At 43.1% G+C, this 20,071-nt stretch overlaps 1 protein-coding gene across 3 annotated transcripts in view; it reads left to right on the top strand.

The window, feature by feature from the left end:
• Positions 1-20,071, top strand: part of ror1 (receptor tyrosine kinase-like orphan receptor 1) — a 286,759-nt gene that overhangs the window by 37,872 nt on the left and 228,816 nt on the right. The window lies entirely within an intron of this gene.

Below are 20,071 nucleotides of genomic sequence, written 5' to 3'. Positions count from 1 at the left end.
AGTGACGTATGGCATTCACGTACAATACTTCTTACATATAACCCAGAATGAACTATGTAAATAAAAATGCTTAATCAAACATACATTTACAATATTACTGAAATATTATTGAAATAGTAAATACACAACACTCCTCCCTGCTTGGGTATGAATTCCAACTCAATATAGATGTACCTCTACTCAAATACCTATACTATACACACAGTGGTTCAGTTTTGTCCTTAATCTTTGCAAGTACCCACATTTGATCTCCTCTGTAGTCCTTCACCAGGACTACTCACCTAGGAGTGAAACATCAAACCTTCTTGTTGGAGGAGCCATCAGTTTGTCTCAGCTGTTCCTCCTGCAGACTCCTTCTGAGACTGGGTTTGTGTGATGAGACCCGAGTGTGAGCACAAGAACGACCAGGAACAGCACAGCTGCTGAGTTGTTGTGGAGTGTGCTGCATTGTGAAATTGGCAGGCTTCTGATTCAGAGTTAGTACAGTGTGTTCTGCTGACCTTGCTCGCAGTGTGTTCTTGAGACTCCAGGCAAAACTTTCCACCAAGCCATTTGTAGCTGGGTGGTGCAGTGCAGCTGTAGTATACTGTGTACACTTGGCACGTGGCCGAGGGGTTAAGGTGTCGGTCTAGTGATCTGAACGTCGCTAGTTCGAGCCTCAGCTGAGGCAGTATGTTGTGTCCTTGAGCAAGGCACCTAACCACACATTGGTTTGCGATGACATCGGTGCCAAGGTGTATTGGCCCTAGTGCCCTTCCCGTGGACAACATCGGTGTCTTGGTCTTCCATACAACCTTGCCCAGGCCTGCGCCCTGGAAACCTTCCAAGGTGCAGATCCATAGTCTCACGAGACTGTCGAATGCCTATTATTATTCATTCTCAGGAATGACTGAAACTGTTCCACAGCAAACTGTGATCCATTGTCACTGACTAGGTGTTCTGGAACACCAGTCCTTGAGATGAGGCTTTACAACACATCAACAATGTGCAAGGCTGTAGTTCAGGCTATCGGAAACACTTCTGGCCACCTTGCAGCTGCATCCACTATCACCTAGAAATTTGTGCCCATGAATGGTCTGGAAAAGTCCACCTGAATCCTCCACCAGGTCAATACAGGCCATTTCCGGGGATAGAGAGGCACTTCTCTTGGTATCTCCTGGACATGTTGGCATCCCAAGTGGTACGTGGTAAGCTGTTCGAGCTGCTGATCTTTCCCAGGCCACCAGACAAAGCTTCGAGCCAATGCTTTCATTTTGATCATGGCTAGATGACCACATGTAGCTCCTCCAACACTTTAGATCTCAGTTCGGATGGTAGAGCTGTCAATCCCCACATAAGGCAACCTCTGTCAAGGGCAAGTTCAGCCCAGACCCAGTAAAAATGGGGGAGCTGGAATTTCTGCTGCACATTCCAGCCACTTTGGGTGGTTATGTACCCTAGAGCTGAGATGGTGTGGGGCCTTTTTTGGTTTCCCTTTGGGTCATCTCATCTATAATAGGGAGACTTTTGATTCGAATATGTGAGGAGGAATATCCTCTTTTGTAACTTTTCCAAGAGTAAATGGGACAATCCATCAGCATTTCCATGATTCATCCTTTTGAACTCGCACTTGTAATTGTGTCCTCCAAGAAACAGAGCCCACCTCGGCATTTGTGCTTCTACTGGCAGTGGACACCCATCTGTGGATTGAAAATAGACACCAGGGCTGATGATCAGTAATGAGAGTAAGCTCTCTCCCAAACAAGTACTAGTTGAAACTTTTTACACCCTAAACCAGACTCAAGGCCTCTCTGTCAATCTGTGCATTCTCTTTCTTTGCAGTGGTAAGGAAGTGTGATGCAAAAGCATTTCCTTCACTCATAACATGTGACATTGGTGCAGCTGCACCATAAGGTGAAGCAGCACAGGCAAGCTTCACTGGATGATGTGGATTACAATATGTGAGTACAATGTCTGATGTCACCATTTCCTTTGCCTTTTGGGAAGACACCTGACACTGCATTGTCGAATGCCATTTCTTCCCGATCTACAGTAATGAGTTCAAGGGGTGGAGCAGAGTAGCCAGGTTTGACAGGAACCTGTTATAGTAATTGACAAATCCTGAAAAGGACCGCAACTATGACGTGTCCTTTGGCCTTGTGGCATTCACCACTTGTTGAATTTTCTCAGCACACTTGTGTAATCTTTGTACATCAATATTGTGACTAGAGGGAGTGATGCTTTGACCACAGTAAGTGATGTTTGGTTTAAATAATTCACACTTGTTGCATCGTGCTCTGAGCCCATAATCTTCTAATCTCTTTAACACTATCTTGAGATTTTGGAGATGCTCCTTGTCATTCTCACTGGTGACAACCAGGTAGCGTTGAGTGGCTGGGCAGCCTTGCAGCATTTGGTCCATATTCTATTGCCAGAGTACAGATGGAGAATCTACTCCAAAAGTAAGCCTATTATAGTGATAAAACCCCTTTTGAGTGTTTATGGTGAGAAACACTTTGGACTCTTTGGATTCTTCTTCATCTTCATCTGTAGGTAGGCCTCAGCTAAGTCCACTTTGCTGAACCTTGGAAAGGATTCCTTCAGGCTCCATGTGATCCAGCTCACCGGCTACTTTATCACAGGTTGTATAAGGAACCGGGCGGGCTTGGTAAAACTTGGATGTGGCATTTTCATTTAACATTATTTTACCCTCGATATGCTTGAGTTTTCCAATGCCGTCCTTGAACACTGCTCTGGCATCACCCAGTACCTCCTTAAATTTGCTTTCAGTTGACTCCATTGCAGGGGATGCAATGCAAGTGGTGGATGGATTGCCAATCAAGTTGCAGTTGTTTCAGCCAATCACAGACCAACAATGCTGACCCTTCTGTTTTTACTGCATACAAGCCTAATGTGGCTGGTTGGTTATTGTATTTCACTGTTATGAATGTCACTCCCACAGGAATGGTCTTTTCTGCAGTATAAGTTCTTAGCTGGATACCTGTTGGTTTCAGTTCAGTATCTTTGAAATGCTGTTCAAAGTCAATTCGTGGAATGACTGAAACAGCCGAGCCAGTGTCCAATTCCATTTTAATTAATTTGCTGTTCACTTCTGGTGTAAATCATAGTGGTTGTCTTTTGTTAGTTTTCGCAATGAAAATCTCAAGGCTGTTCAGTCCTTTGTCACTCTCATCATTATTGCATTTTTCATCAACTGCATGCAGATTAGTGCTCTTTTTGAATATGCAACTTAACTTTTTATCTTCTTCTTTTCCCTTTGCAGTCCATTTATTTTTGTCTGCCCAAAATGCTCTTTGTTTATATCCAACTCTGTTGCACTTTCTGCAAGTTTTGCCTTTAATCCTACAATGGTGTGGTGTACGTGAGCCCCTGCCAAAATGGTAACAGAAATTATTCGGCTAGACTAGTTTCTGTTTTGACATTGCAATTTTGTTCACACTCACTTTCATTCCAGACTGCAACTCAATTGTGTCTCTGTCTGCTGTTTCCATTGATACAGCTATTTGAACTGCTCTTTTCAATGTAAGTTGTGCTTCAGTTAGCCATTTTTGAATGCTTTCTTGTAAGATTCCACAAACTAAACGTTCTCTCCGTGTACCATTAAGCCCATTACTGAACTGGCAATGCTCAGACAATTTCTGCAATTCAGCCAAGTTCGCTGAAATGGACACTCTTCCTTTTGACTCCACTAATAAAACCTAAAGTGTTCTGCAATCAACAATGGTTTTGGTTCTAAATTATTTTGCATTGCATTCATGGTATAAGCATAGCTCATTTCTACTGACTTGGTTGGAGCAGTTAAACTTCGAAGTAAACTCTATGCTTTTCCACGAATTGCACTCAGCAAAACTGGCACTCCTTTTGCATTAGCTATTTAATTTGCTTCAAAATACTGCTCAGTACATACAGTATACATTACCCAGTTATTTGTTTTGCATTTGAATGTCTTTCTGATGTGGCCAGCCATTTCTGCTTTTTTAAAATGTATGATTATTATCACCTGGTACTCAATGGTTATGAATCTGTGAATTTTGTCTGATTTCTGCCGCCTTAAAAAACTCAACCATCTCCATCCCCTTCCGAAGAGAAACTTGCTGCGCTTTTTTCAAAACTCGAACATCTTGTTGCGCTTCAACAATTAGGTAGTCATGTTGAGTTCATTTTAAAACTTCCTCGTTACCACTGTTATGTTTCGTAATTCCAGAAACAAATTGAAAGAAAAACACAGGAGCTGGGATGTGTGTGTACACTTAGTTTCTCTTTTTGTGACGTAGTGGTGTAATGACATATACCATTCATGTACTTTGTACATATAACCAGTAATGAATTAAAGAATGCCTAATCAAACAATGTATTTTCAATATTACAAATATCACAATATCACAAATAGTACATACACTACAAAAGGCAGCACTTATTTGAATCAGAAATACAAAATGTCCTTTAATCAACAAAACTTGGTTTTTCAGTGCTTGTATTTAAAGCAAAATGAATTTCTATCTGTTTCTGTGATTAGTTTCTTGGGGATGTTTTCCATGAAAAATGCAGTAATTAAATTAAAATATACATTAATAGATCTGAGGGTTTATGAATGTGGAGAGGAAAACCACAGTTCTCAACATGTAGCACAATCGTCTAGCATGCTTGGAAACACTTGGGTCGACTGACAATGCGGCCCAGAGGTTGCGGTTTTGGGTATGGGGTTGGACCGTTCCTCCTGCAATGTACTCTGAGCTTTGTAATGCTCATAAATAAGTGGAGAAGCTGAAGCATGCCATGAAAATCGCCAGATATGCTGCCAACATGCACAAACTGGAATTCAGTAATTAGTTTTTGCAAAAGTCAGCCATACATTTTCAAGGATTGATTTTAGCCGTAATGTCCCATGTTGGTTTAGGTCAGTCAGTGCTCTGTACATGACCAGTTCCTGATACGGTGATAGAAGTGTAATGCGCTGAAAAGTTTCACTGCTAATGTTAGCCTCTCTGTAATGTTTCACTGCTAATGTAATGGTTTCTCTGTAGCAGCAATGTTTGGGTTATGACTAGAGATAACGGGGTTTTGGAATGTGCACCATCCAATGAGAGGCATGTTGTTCTTGTGGGTCTGAGGGAAGTGATTTTGCGGTCTTTTGCCGGTGAGAGATGAGGAGAGAAGATGCAAGTGGAGAGAGTTGGTAGACCGCCAGACAAAGTGGACTTGGAGCGAGGGTCCAAGGGTCCGCGATGCTCAGAGGAGGTTGATGGGGAATGAATGGAGGGAACCGTGAGCTCCAACGTGCACACTAGGCGACTTCATTAAAATGGGCCCTTTTTCTTTTTATTTTCTTTACTAACCCTATGGTCAGATTAAGAAATATAATGTTCAATCGTTTAATTGTATGTGGTGTACTGTCTGATATTTTGCGGTTGGGATTTGTAACTGGGCAACACATCACTCAGTTTGGCTGGGCCAGAGGCTGTCTTCTCCTAGACAAATGCGTGCTGGCTGAGCCTGAGGGTTACAGAAGAATGGTCACAATTGGCTTTTGAGCTGGTAAACTGGGTAGAAAGGCTGGTTTAAACATTGATCTCTATTTGGGAATGCGTCCAGTAGCTGATCAGTAGAGAGAATGGGAAGGAATACAGGGTGATTTTCAAATGAAATTATCTGAAGTGTGCTTGTTAGGGAGTGTGCTACAAACGTGTGTGATTCAGAACAGTATGTTCTTTGTTGTTGTTCTCCATTGTTCTGATGTCAGTTTTACCATTGTGCTAAAGTGATGCCCACTATCCCTAATAAAACATGGGTGGAGTTAATGCATTTTTGAAATTGTACTTTTAGATTATCCCAAAGCATGAAGAAAATATTAGCAAGGATTTGTGGTTATAATGGTGGTGAAACTATCAGTATTAACCTTTATTTCTCTGACTCTAACAATTTCTGCCACCTGCAAAGGTGCTGTTAAAGTGCACAAATTTTATGACATGAAAGCAGGTCATTTGGTCCCTGGAGTCTCGGCCAGCTTTCAAAGCATTCTCATCAATCCCATTCCCCATCTATTCACCTGTGACCTATTCTCTCTCAAGTGGCCATCAGTTCTCCCAAATTCTCCCACCAATCATGAGAATCATTGTTTGGAATAGCAAGTGAGACAGCAGGAGCATTTGAAAGCTGCAAGTCCCATTGGGAGTCATTCTTATTTGTCATAGAAAAGTACAGTACAGAAACAGGCCCTTCTGTCCATTTAGTCCATGCTGCACCATTTAAACTGCCTTCTCATTTGACCTGCACTGGGACCATAGCCTTCCATCTATGTACCTATCCAGACTTCTTGCATAACTTGTTCTGGCAGCTCATTCCACACTCTCACAACCCTCTGAGTGAGAAGGTTTCCCCACATATTCTCCTTAAACATTTCATCTTTCATCCTTAACCCATGACATCTAGTTGTAGTTTCACCCTATCTCAGTGGAAAAAGTCTGCTTGCATTTACTCTATTTATGCCCCTCATAATTGTATATACCTCTTTCAAATCTCCTCTCAGTCTTCTACATTCCAAGTAATAAAGTCCTAGCTTATTCAAACTTTCCTTATCACTCAGGTCCTCCAAACCCGGCAACATCCTTGTAAATTTTCTCTTCGTCTTTGAACCATGGTTACATCTTTCCTGTAGTTAGGTGAGCAAAACTGCACACAATACTCCAAATTAGGCCTCACCAATGTTTTATACAATGTCAACACAACTTCCCATCTACTGTCCTCAATACTTGGATTTATTTGTGCAAACAAAAAGAAGAGAGGTATAAGCAGAGCGGCCATCATGTGAGTGGGCCAGTATTAGGCTTTGGCTAAACTGGCCTCAGTGAGAACAGGTGGAACCATAGTCATAGTCATAGCCATACTTTATTGATCCCGGGGGAAATTGGTTTTCGTTACAGTTGCACCATAATAATAAATAGTAATAGAACCATAAATAGTTAAATAGTAATATGTAAATTATGCCAGTAAATTATGAAATAAGTCCAGGACCAGCCTATCGGCTCAGGGTGTCTGACCCTCCAAGGGAGGAGTTGTAAAGTGATGGCCACAGGCAGGAATGACTTCCTATGACGCTCTGTGCTACATCTTGGTGGAATGAGTCTCTGGCTGAATGTGCTCCTGTGCCCACCCAGTACACTATGTAGTGAATGGGAGACATTGACCAAGATGGCATGCAACTTAGACAGCATCCTCTTTTCAGACACCACTGTGAGAGAGTCCAGTTCCAGCCCCACAACATCACTGGCCTTACGAATGAGTGTGTTGATTCTGTTAGTGTCTGCTACCCTCAGCCTGCTGCCCCAGCACACAACAGCAAACATGATAGCACTGGCCACCACAGACTCGTGGAACATCCTCAGCATCGTCCGGCAGATGGTAAAGGACCTCAGTCTCCTCGGGAAATAGAGACAGCTCTGACCCTTCTTGTAGACAGCCTCAGTGTTCTTTGACCAGTCCAGTTTATTTTCAATTCGTATCCCCAGGTATTTGTAATCCTCCACCATGTCCACACTGACCCCCTGGATGGAAACAGGGGTCACCAGTACCTTAGCTCTCCTCAGGTCTACCACCAGCTCCTTAGTCTTTTTCATATTAAGCTGCAGATAATTCTGCTCACACCATGTGACAAAGTTTCCACCGTAGCCCTGTACTCAACCTCGTCTCCCATAGAACATTACAGCACAGAAACCGGCCTTTTGGCCCTTCTTGGCTGTGCCGAACCATTTTTCTGCCTAGTCCAGCAGTCCCCAAATACTGGGCCGCGGACCGGTACCGGGCCGCAAGGCAAGCGCTACCGGGCCGCGAGGAAACGATATAATTTGGTGATATGAGTCAGCTGCACCTCTCCTCATTCCCTGTCACGCGCACTGTTGAGCTTGAACGTACGCGAGCTCATTACCCGCGCGTCGTCCATGTCAGCGCGGGAAGGAGATCAACTCCTCGAGCTTGCAAATGAAGGCGGGCTGAAAATTATGTTTGCCATGACATCTCTGCCGGCATTCTGGATCAAAGTCAAGGGCGAATATCCTGAGATAGCCACGGAAGCACCGAAAACGTTGCTTCCATTTCCAACATATCTCTGCAATGAATGTAACAAAAACTAAATTGCGGAATAGACTGGACATAAGGAACCCCCTTCGAGTATCGCTGTCTCCCATCACCCCTCGATAGGACCGTCTTGTTGCAGGAAAACAAGCCCAGGGCTCCCACTGATTCAGCGATATTGGTGTGTTGCAATGATTTTATATGTTCATGCGGGGAAAATATGTGCTGTGTATTTAATATCCAAACGTTACTTAAAATGTTATGATATTGACTTACTTATATAACCATATAACAATTACAGCATGGAAACAGGCCATCTCGGCCCTTCTAGTCCGTGCCGAATGCTACTCTCACCTAGTCCCACCGACCTGCACTCAGCCCATAACGGTCCATTCCTTTCCTGTCCATATACCTATCCAATTTAACTTTAAATGATAATATCGAACCTGCTTCTGCCACTTCTACTGGGAGTTCGTTCAACACATATTTCAAGCCCCCCTGTCCTCCCCTGATAATTGACTTATCGCTATATTCATGCGAGGAAAATATGCGCTGTGTGATTAATATTAAATTTGTTAGATAAACCTTTTTAGAAACGAAATTGAGTGTATTAGCCACTTATCACCGATATTCCGGTCGTGATTAACAGCGCCCCCCTCCCGAACAGAATTGCCAAAAACGATTTGTAGCAAAAAATGGCACGTGCACGCATACGCAATCACGCATGCGCACTGGTGCCCGCGCAAGGTTTCATGGTCATTGTAGTCTTTTGGTAAACACAACGTATTTGATTGCTACTGTACTCTTGTCCATTGGCAACCATTCCCCCCCCCCCCCACCGCCCCGGTCGGCCGGTCCACAAGAATATTGTCAATATGAAACTGGTCCGCACTGCAAAAAAGGTTGGGGGCCCCTGGCCTAGTCCCACTGACCTGCACCTGGACAAAATCCCTCATCCCTCTATACACCTCTCATCCATGTACCTGTCCAAGTTTTTCTTAAATGTTAAAAGTGAGCCTGCATTTACCACTTCATCTGGCAGCTCATTCCACACTCCCACCACTCTCTGTGTGAAGAAGCCCCTCCCCCTAATGTTCCCTTTAAACTTTTCCCCCTTCACCCTTAACCCATGTCCTCTGGTTTTTTTCTCCCCTAGCCTCAGAAAAAAAGCCTGCTTGCATTCACTCTATCTATACCCATCATAATTTTATATACCTCTATCAAATCTCCCCTCATTCTTCTACGCTCCAGGGAATAAAGCCCTAACCTGATCAACCTTTCTCTGTAACTGAGTTTCTCAAGTCCCGGCAACATCCTTGTAAACCTTCTCTGCACTCTTTCAACCTTATTAATATCCTTCCTGTAATTTGGTGACCAAAACTGTACATAATACTCCAAATTCGGCCTCACCAACGTCTTGTACGACCTCACCATAACATTCCAGCTCTTCTACTCAGTACTTTGATTTATAAAGGCCAATGTACCAAAAGCTCTCTTTACGACCCTATCTACCTGTGACTGGAGGCTAAAGATGTTGAGCTTTTTGGAATCATTTAGCTGATGTAGAATTTAAGCTTAAGAAGATAGAGCCAAAGCTATAACAAGTGTAGGCAAGATTGTATTTAAGGCAGTGGAATGTTCCTCGTGTAAACTGTGGGGCGGCTGAGTACCTAACAGTCTCTCTAATGAAGTGCACCTAACCTCAGCTGTTGACCGACAAGGTCAGGGAACTGGAGCTGGAGGTACAGGTAGTCAGGACAATCTGGGAAGCTGAAAGCATCATAGATGTGTCTTCTCCTGAGGTGGTCACTCCCAGAATGCAGCCTTCAGACAGCATATAGATGGAACCATAGAAAACAGCAACACAGAAAACAGGCCATTCGGCCCTTCTAGTCTGTGCCGAAACATTATTCCGCTAGTCCCATTGACCTGCACCCAGTCCATAACCCCCAGACCTCTCCCATCCATGTACCTAACCAATTTATTCTTAAAACTTAAGAGTGAGCCCGCATTTATCATGTCAGTTGGCAGTTCGTTCCACACTCCCACCACTCTCTAAGTGAAGAAGTTCCCCCTAATGTTCCTGCTAAACCTTTCCCCTTTCACCCTAAGGAGTCCTCTCTTATTTATCTCTCCTAATCTAAGTGGAAAGAGCCTACTCACATTTACTCTGTCTATACCCTCATAATTTTGTAAACCTGTACATGTAAACCTATATATAATATGTGTGACCACCAAGAGAAATAAGAGGAGTAAGCAGTCAGTGCAAGGTTCTTTTGTGGCCATTTCGCTCAGCAAACGATATACCTCATTGGATACCACTGGGGGTGGGGGAATGACCTATCAGGATGCAGCAACAGCAGCCAGGCCAGTGGCACGATGACCAGCTATGAGGCTCAGCAGGGAAGGGAAAGACGGGTAGTGTGGTAATGATAAGAGACTCGATAGCTAAGGTGGGGTGGGGGTGGGTACAGGAGATTCTGTGGCTACGAAAACAACACCAGGATGGTGTGTTGCTTCCCAGTTGCTAGGGCCCAGGATATCTCAGAGAAGCTGCAGAAGATTCTCAAGAGGAAGGGTGAGCAGCCGGAGGTCATGATGCACATTGGCAACAATGACGTAGGATGAGGTCCTGCCTGGTGAGTATCGGGAGTTGAGGAATAAACTAAAAAGTAAGATCTCCAAGATAGTAATCTCTGGATTACTCCCAGTGCCACGTGCTAGTCAGGGCAGGAATAGGATGATGGTACAGATGAATGAGTGGTTGTGGAAGTGGTGCAGAGGGCAGTGTTTCAGATTTTTAGATCATTGGGGTCTCTTCTGGGCTAAATATGACCTGTCCAAAAAGAACGGGTTACACCTGAGCACAGGGGGACCAATATCCTTACAGGCAACACACACACAGGATGCTGGTGAACGCAGCAGGCCAGGCAGCATCTATAGGAAGAAGTACAGTCGATGTTTCAAGCCGAGACCCTTCGTCAGGACTAACTGAAAGAAGAGATAGTAAGAGATTTGAAAGTGGGAGGGGGAGCGGGAGGGGGAGATCCGAAATGATAGGTGAAGATGGGAGGGGGGTGCGGAGAATGGAGCTAAGAGCTGGAAAGTTGATTGGCAAAAGGGGTACGAGGCTGGAGAAGGGAGAGGATCATCGGACGGGAGAACGAGGGAGAAAGAAAGGGGGGGGAAGCCCAGCGGAATATATAGTGAGAGGGGCAGAGGGAGAAAAAGGAGCGACAGAGAGAAAATATTAATAATAAATAAATAACGGATGGGGTACGAAGGGGAGGTGGGGCATTAACAAAAGTAAGAGAAGTCAGTGTTCCTGCCATCAGGTTGGAGGCTACCCAGACAGAATACAAGGTGTTGTTCCTCCAACCTGAGTGTGACTTCATCTTTACAGTAGAGGAGACCGTATTTATTTATTATTATTAAATTTTTTCTCTCTTTCTCCTTTTGCTCCCTCTGTCCCCCTCACTATACTCCTTGCCCATCCTCTGGGCTTCCCCCCTCCCCCTTTCTTTCTCCCTAGGCCTCCTGTCCCATGATCCTCTCATATCCCTTTTGCCAATCAACTGTCCAGCTCTTGGCTCCATCCCTCCTCCTCCTGTCTCCTATCATTTTAGATCTCCCCCTCCCCCTCCCCTTTTCAAATCTCTTACTAGCTCCTCTTTCAGTTAGTCCTGACGAAGGGTCTCAGCCTGAAACGTCGACTGTACCTCTTCCTATAGATGCTGCCTGGTCTGCTGCATTCACCAGCATTTTTGTGTGTGTTGCTTGAAATTCCAGCATCTGCAGAGTTCCTCGTGTTTGCAATATCCTTACAAGCAGGTTTGCTAGAGATGGTAGGGAGGGTTTAAACTAATTGGGCAGGGGTATTAGGACAGGAGTGACAGGGCTGAGGAGGAGGCTTTTGGTATACAACTAGGTGCTGTGTGTAGTGAGACTGTGAGGAAGGACAGGCAGATGATAGGGCAATATTGCAGTCAGTGGGATGAGTTAAAGTGTAACAGGGGACCAAAATCAGAAAGGGTGTTGAATACAGACTGAAAGTGTTAAATTTGAAGGCACACAGTATATGGAATAAGGTAGATGATCTGGAAGTGCACTTAGAAATTGACAGGTATGGTGTTATGGCCATCACTGAGTTGTAGCTCAAAGACCATGGTTGTGAGCTTAACTTCCAAGGATACACCTTGTATTGAAAGGACAGCAGGTAGGCCGAGGAGGTGGGGTGGCCATGTTGGCAAAAAATGAAATCAAACTCTTAGAAAGAGGTGACAGAGGATTGGAAGGTGTAGAATCCTTGTGAGTAATGTTCTGAACCTACAAGTTGATAAACCGTGATGAGAATTATATACAGGCCTCCGAACAGTAGCCAGGATGCGGTATATAAATCACAATGGGACATAGAAAATACATTTAAAAAGGATAATGTTACAATAGCCATGGGGGATTTCAATATGCAGGTAGATTAGGGAAATCATGTTAGTGCTGCATCCCTGTAGAGGGAATTTGTATAATGATACTGAAAGTTTTTTCAGATATATAAAGTGTAAAAGAGAGGCGAGAGTGTATATCAGACTGCTGGAAAATGACACTGGAGAGGTAGTAATGAGGGACAATGAAATGGAGGGTGACCTTAACAAGTATTTTGCGTCAGTTTTCATTGTGGACGACACTAGCAGAATGCCAGAAGACCTGAGTGTTAAGGGCCAGAAGTGAGTGTAGTTGCTATTACTAAGGAAAAGGTGCTGGTGATGCCGAAAGGTCTGATGGTAGATGTCGCCTGGACTAGATGAACTGCGCCCCAGCGTTCTGAAAGAGGTAGCTGAAAAGATTGTGGAGGCATTAGTAATCATCTTTCGAGAATCACTAGAATCACTCCACTGTTTAAGAAGGGAGGGAGGCCAGTTAGCCTGACTTCAATGATTGAGAATGTGTCGGAGTCCACTATTAAGGATGAGGTCGGGGTACTTGGAGGCACCTGATAAAGTAGGCCAAAGTCAGCATGGTTTCTTTAAGGGGAGCTCTTGCCTGAAAAATATTAGAATTGTTTGATGAAGTAACAGGCAGGATGGACAAAGGACAGTCAGTAGATGTTGTTTACTTGGATTTCCAGAAGGCCGTCGACAAGGTGCCACACATGAGGCTGCTTAAAAAGGTAAGAGGTTATGATATTACAGGAAAGATACCATCACGGATAGAAGATTAGCTGATTGGCAAGCTGCAAAGAGTGGGAATAAAGGGGGCCTTTTCTGGATGGCGGCCTGATTTTTGAATTTTCTCTCTGTTTATAAAATAGTGAATGCATGAATTCCTTCTACCAAGGTACATGGCCATACACTTCTCTACACTATATTCCAACTGTCACCTCTTTGCCGATTCTCCCAATCTGTCGAACTCCTTCAGCAGACTCACTGCTTTCCCAAAATACCTGCACATCCACCTATCTTTGTATTATTTGCAAACTTGGCCACAAATCCATCAATTCCATCATCCAAATTGTTGCCATATAACGTGAAAAGAAGCGGAATAATTTCAAAGGAGATATGAGGGGCAAGTTTCTTTACACAGTTATGGGTGCCTGGAGTGCACCACCCGGTGTGTTGGTAGAGGCTTTTAAGAGATGTTTAGATAAATGGAAGAACATGGACATTGTTTTGGCAGAAGAGGTGAGTTTAGTTGGCCATTTGATCACTAATTTAATCAATTTGGCATAACATTGAGGATTGAAGGGCCAGTTTCTGTGCTCTGTTCAAGTTCTATCACCTCAACTGGTTACTTGTTGAACTTTATATCAACACAGCTTACTGAAACGTTTAGATTCAACAGCCTCACAAGTTTGTAAAGGCTACATTGTGAAAGAGATGAGCATGCCTACTTTGTAAGACAGGAATTAAAATTGTAAATTGCATTTGGAAAGAATATTTCTTAATTATGGACATAGTACAGGTCGACCTTCACTAACCCGGCACCATTGGGACCTGAGGAGTACTGGATTAGTGAAAATGCCGAATTACAGAAGGATCACATTAAGCATAATCAGTGCCGGATTATCGAAGGAACTGGATTACAGATAGTCGGATTAGTGAAGGTTGACTTGTACTTTAATAGTGAAGAACTGAGCCATACAGATTGAGAAGGTCCACATTCAGTATGGTTCTGAGTTACCTCACCTTGGCAAACTGAAGAAGAAGAACTTCAGTGACTTCCAGGTCTCCAAGCCAGGGAGGGAAAAAATAAAGTTTAACTATCTTTACACTGTAAGTTTCTATGTAGCATTCACTGCACAAGATGGGTGGAAGCTCTGGGTCAGGCCTCCAAATCCAAATAGCTGATCATCTTGACTTGGGTAAAATTGGCCACTTAGCTAAGTTAATTGAGGGAAATATACCTGCATGACCATTGGGAGTGGCCTTTGTTCCAGATAGGAGGAAGTCCAGTGTTTTGTAATGGCGGTCTGCTTTACAGTTTTAAACCTCTGGTTCGGAATGATAAGCACATAAGACAATCAGGATTAAGATGTGTTCTATTTCATTTATTTATTTAGCAATACATGCAAAGTAGGCCCTTCCTGGCCCTTTGAGGCACACGTCCCAGCAACCCCCAACAAACCAGGTAAACTCTAACCTAATCACGGGATAATTTCTGATGACCAATTAACCGACCCGGTAGGTCTTTGGACTGTGGGAGGAAACTGAAGCTCATGGGGAAATCCCACACATTCCTCAGGTACAGAGACTCCTTACAGAACAGATACCTTAAAGAACAGTGCCAAAATTGAACTCTGAATTATGGGTTGTAATAGCATCCCGCTAATGACTAACCGCTGCACTATGCTACGCTAACCGCCTTGTGTTGTTTTGGTGGCAAGCTTATTCCCCGAAGTAACTTGAGATAGAACACTACTCAGTGGCCTAGAAACATCTTAATCCAGAGTAAGTAATTGTATTTTAGTCCAGCAACCCACTGATTTAACCCCTGGCCTAATCGCAATGACCAATTAACTGACTGACCAATAAGTCTTTGGACAGTGTGAAGAAACCAGATTACCTGGAGGAAACACTTTGTACAAACTTTCATACAGAGGATGCCGGAATTGAGCTCCAACCTCTGACAGAGCAAGCTGTCGTAGCGTCACGCTAGCTGCTATACTACCGTGCCACCAGATGATAGGGACAACAGTTTTTAAATCCATTAAATCCTAAAAGGGATGTAAGTACTGTGGGCATCAGATTTACATTCTATGGGGCACTTGGAGGAGATACCCCATTACCTCCGGTGGTTGACACGGGATTCCTTTAGTCTTGATACTGCAGTATACCTAGATTTTCCAATTTGTTTATCGTTGTGTAAACTGTTTTTGTTGAACCTGCAGAAATGCTGTTTTCACAAATCACCCCTGTCTCTTGTTTTACTTGGATGTTCCTGTATTAACACCAACTGCTACTCCTGCTCCACCGCTTGTTTGGGTTTGCCTCTTTCATGACTTCCCCTGAACCCCTGTCGGCATCTTCCCACTGTACAATCCCTGAAGTCCCAATCCAGCACTTCTCCTGCCCATTAAGTGGTGGATTTGACTCGAAGATTTAATGCTGCTGGACGCTGTGGTTAAATCCAGCAAATGCAGGAGGAAGGCCCGTGTCAAAGTTGACTTCCCTGCCATTTTCACAATCGCATGTAAGTACAGTTGTTATGTGCTGGGACATTAAGCAGCCAAGTCCCAGCACATAACATCATATAAGCAACATTCATAGGAAAAACTTAAATGTACTATGAGCTGTACACATTTCTTAAAGAAAAAACACAATTAGAACAAAAGAAATAGTCCATTTTAGAGCAAAGTGATCAAAGTAGTCACAGTTTACTGAGGTACTGAGGTAGTTATTAGGGTTGTGCCAACTGGTTCAAGAACAAAATAATTGAAAGGCAGTAGTTGTTCTTGAACTTAGTGATGTTGGACCTCTAGCTTATATATCTCCTGCCCAGTGCTAGCTGTGAGAAGATGGCATGGCCGAGGTAATGGGGACCTTTGATCGATGTTGCTGCTTTGAGACAGCACCTCTAGAAGCTCCAGCCCTTTTACTGTCATCATCCCTTTCATTTCTAACTCTATGAAAGTGACCCTGATGGTATATTTGACCCTGAATCGAGCTCCATTCCATGACTGAGGGCCATCATTTTCCAACTCTGTAGCATTGCCTGTACTTTTTAGATTTAGAGATACAGCACAGTAACAGGCCCTTCTGTCACAACAAGCTTGTGCTGCCCCGTTACACGCTGCGCTGTGGCCAATTAACCTATTAACGTACATTTCAGAATGTGGGAGGAAACCGGATCCCCTGAGGAAACCCACACGGTCACAGGGAAACCGTACAAACTCCTTACAAGTAGTGGTGGGAAATGAACACAGCTCACTGGCACTGCAAAGCGATGCGTTAAACACTGTGCTACTGTCCTGCCCTGCTCAGCTCATCTACCCTGGACAACTTCAGCCATGCCTTTTGTCATCCTTGCACTTGACTGATTTAGCTTCCCAAAATCTACTCTTTATGGACTAGTGTTTATCCAGAACTCTGCAACTTATGCTATGACCATTCCATTTGCTCATCTTCCAACAATCTACAGTATGTTTCCTTCACTTAAGCATTGTGTCAATTTTTAAATTCTTTACTTTTTTTTTGAAGTTTCTTCATAGTGTGGCCTTTGCTTATTTCAGTTATCTCCAGCACTGTAAGCCTCTAAGAAATATGTGTTCCTCTAGTTCTGGGCTTCTGATTATCCATCAATTTAATCGTTCTATCTTTGTCTGTGCCATCAGCTACCAAGGTCCTAAATTCTTAAATCTCTCTGCCTCTCTGTACTTCTTTCTGACACTTGTTAGAGTCACCTATTCAACCAGATTTGGTTGTCTAACCTAATATCACCAGTCTGCAGTAAGTGTGAAGTATTAATGCACTAAAACTGCAATGTAAATGGCTGACAACACACACAAAATGCTGGAGGAACTCAGCCGGTGTTGTATTTATGGCAGCAACAACAGAAAGAGCGAAGCAATTTTATAGTATTGGCAAAGAGTACGTTTAATTAGGAGGTGATGGAATAATATAACCAGGAATGAAAAAGAAGAGAGAAAAGTGTTAAAGCAGGAACTTCATCTACTGTCTGTATAGAGTAAACATTCCTTTAAGTGGACAGCTTTCCCTCTCATGACCTCAAACATCTTCAGGTTCAAATTGTTCAGAAATTTATAAAATGCTGATTTCCAAAAAAAAAGTTTCCATTTGGAATCCGAACTATGTGTAGAGCACCCTGTGCTACAGGGGAATGCATTCCGAGAAAACTGTCCAGATCGCAGTTTTCCATTACATAATCCTTTGACAGAAATTGACAAAATATGTGTTTATTTAGTTTTTATTTTCCTCACACAAATTCTGCAAGAGCAAATTTTATTATATAGCACAAAGCTTTTGTTATTGATTTGTGATTTCTGAAAGGGCAAATTTCCATTACCCAAACTGCCATAACTTGGGGAGTTTGATGTTAAAGTTGCTTTAATTATTGTTTGCCAATATTAGTTTCATATTCTCTGATGTTGTAAATTATTTGTTTGAGGATTTGAGGCTGAATAAAACATAAAAGAGCACCTTAACACTTTTACAAGGTTTGAATTCAGACCTTAGTATATTAATTAGATCAAAGAACAATTACCTGAAACTGAGATAGGCATCTACAGTACTTACCAAACCAAAGGCATTTACTAACTAAACATTGCTGAAAGTGAGCTTTAGGGGGCGCATTGCTGATTGTTTAGAGGTGAACAGGTGCTGTGGCGTAAGTGATGGAGAAGATGGAGACTGGAAGATCCCATTGATCTGTACTGAGCTTGCTGACTTCGGAGAGGGCTGCAGTTAGTGTTAGCCACTGCTTCTTGCAGCTTGGGAGACAAGTAGTACAGTCAGATGTGCTCTCTTGAAGGTCCCTGATGAGTGCTGAGAGCTGGAAAGAATATGTAAGTAGAATCAGGCACAAACACCCTGCTGTCCATAATTACCCTCCTGGTATGTTTTCTACCCCAATGTAAATAATGGACAGTTGAATGATTCCTACAATGGAAGGGTGGCAAAGAGAAATGCTTCCGTATTGATTCACTGTCTTGAAGAGGAGAGAAATAAAGTTGTGTAAAATTGAGGTCCATGATAATGTATATCTTTACCAGAAAAAATAGTTGTTCTAATATTTGATGTGTGATTTTAGGTTTTAGTATATCTGATTTCCCTGCCCCCTTTATACTTAGGCACCCTGTTTCTTCCCTGATTGTTCTGGATTATTAGAATTACTTTAAAATGTTATTTCCAACTTGACTGTACTCATCAAATCATTTTCTTTTGTTTTGCTGATAGTTGGTGACACAGGCTTTGAATTAAACCAGTGGCCGTCGTGAAAGTGTGTTTAATCAAAAATATTAGATATACCATACTCATCAAATGGCTCCTGCTGAGGTGTGACCCTGTTTTCCTTCATGGCTTGTGGGCATCACTAAACCCACGAGTAAATGCTTCTGTGAAAGTGTCTGCTTGACTGCGGCAGACAGAGCAATGACCACTTCTTCAGGAGAGTTTTCCAGGACTGCGACTAAGTGCCAACATCCTTCCAAGTTGGGATGCTGTGACTGAGGTACTGTAATGATATATACGTGTTCCCCATGCCCTTGTCCTTCCACGTGGCAGAAGTTGGGAAACGCTGCCAAAGAAGAGTTGGTCCGTTGAAAGTCCTTGGCTGATGATGACACTAGAACAGGACGTCTTTGGACTGTGGAGGAAACCAGAGCACCCAGAGGAAACCCATGTGGTCACGGGGAGAATGTACAAACTCCTTGCAGACAGCGCTGGAATTGAACTCTAAACTCCGGAATGCCTTGAGCTGCAATTGCGCCACGCTAACCTCTACATTGTGGTGCACTATCGTTGTAGTGAAGGAAACAAACAACTAGTTTATGTTTTGCAAATGTTAACCATCTTTTGTGGCAATGATATAGCTGGGTTGCAAATGCTGGCCCTGATGCTTTTGAAGAATCCTTCTTTTTCAAGGAGAAGCAGCATCTATTGCACCAAGATATCCCAAGGCACTTCTGTGAGCTTTGAGGGAGTAATTAGGACAGAAGAACAAAATTTTATTTGGGTACATTGCAGCTTGGTGTGGCAACTGCTCTGTCTATGAGCAAAAGAAACTGCACAGAGCTGTGATCAAGGCTTGGCACATCATGGAAACCGAGGCTGGTTTCCCATGGACTCTGTCTACACTTCTCACTACCGTGTTAAAGCAGCCAGCATAGTGACGGATCCCACCCACACAGACATTCTTTCTTATCTCTCATAGGGCTGAAGATAGTAAAAGTCTGAAAAGATATAACACCAGGCATAAAAACAGCTTCTACCTTACTGGTATAGGACTACAGAACAGTTCTCTAGGAAGATAAAATGGATTCTTGACCTCACAGTCTACCTCAGTATAGCCTTGTACTGTATTGTCTACCTGCAATGTAATTTAAACACTTTATTCTGCACTCTGTTATTGTTTAACCTTGTACTATCTAAATGTGCTGTTATGATAAATTGATCTGTATGAACACAATGCAAGACAATTATTTTCACTGTACCTCGGTACCTATGACAATAATAAACCAGTTTACCAATTTTAGTGAAAGCTTTCTCACATGACCTCAAAGAGGTGGGTGGACAGAAAGATTTAGGGAACAAATCCGGAAGTATTGAGCCTTAACAGCTGAAGGTGCAGACGCGCCTGGAGAATCAGTTAATTTGAGGACGATCAAGAAGAAGAGGGCAGATATCTTAAGGTTTTTCCTTGCAGATTTTGCATCCTCTGGTATGATATAAGGAGCCCATTAATGTCTCGATGAAAAGATGTTCCGACCTATTTTGGAGACTGCAACAAATCAACTGATTCTTTATCTCGAATCTGTTGGTTTCTGCATCACCAC

This window comes from Mobula birostris, chromosome 12 (assembly GCF_030028105.1).
Source record: "Mobula birostris isolate sMobBir1 chromosome 12, sMobBir1.hap1, whole genome shotgun sequence".
Lineage (NCBI taxonomy): Eukaryota > Metazoa > Chordata > Chondrichthyes > Myliobatiformes > Myliobatidae > Mobula > Mobula birostris.
Note: the sequence above shows the minus strand (reverse complement) of the source record. Positions and strands in the feature narration are given on the sequence as shown.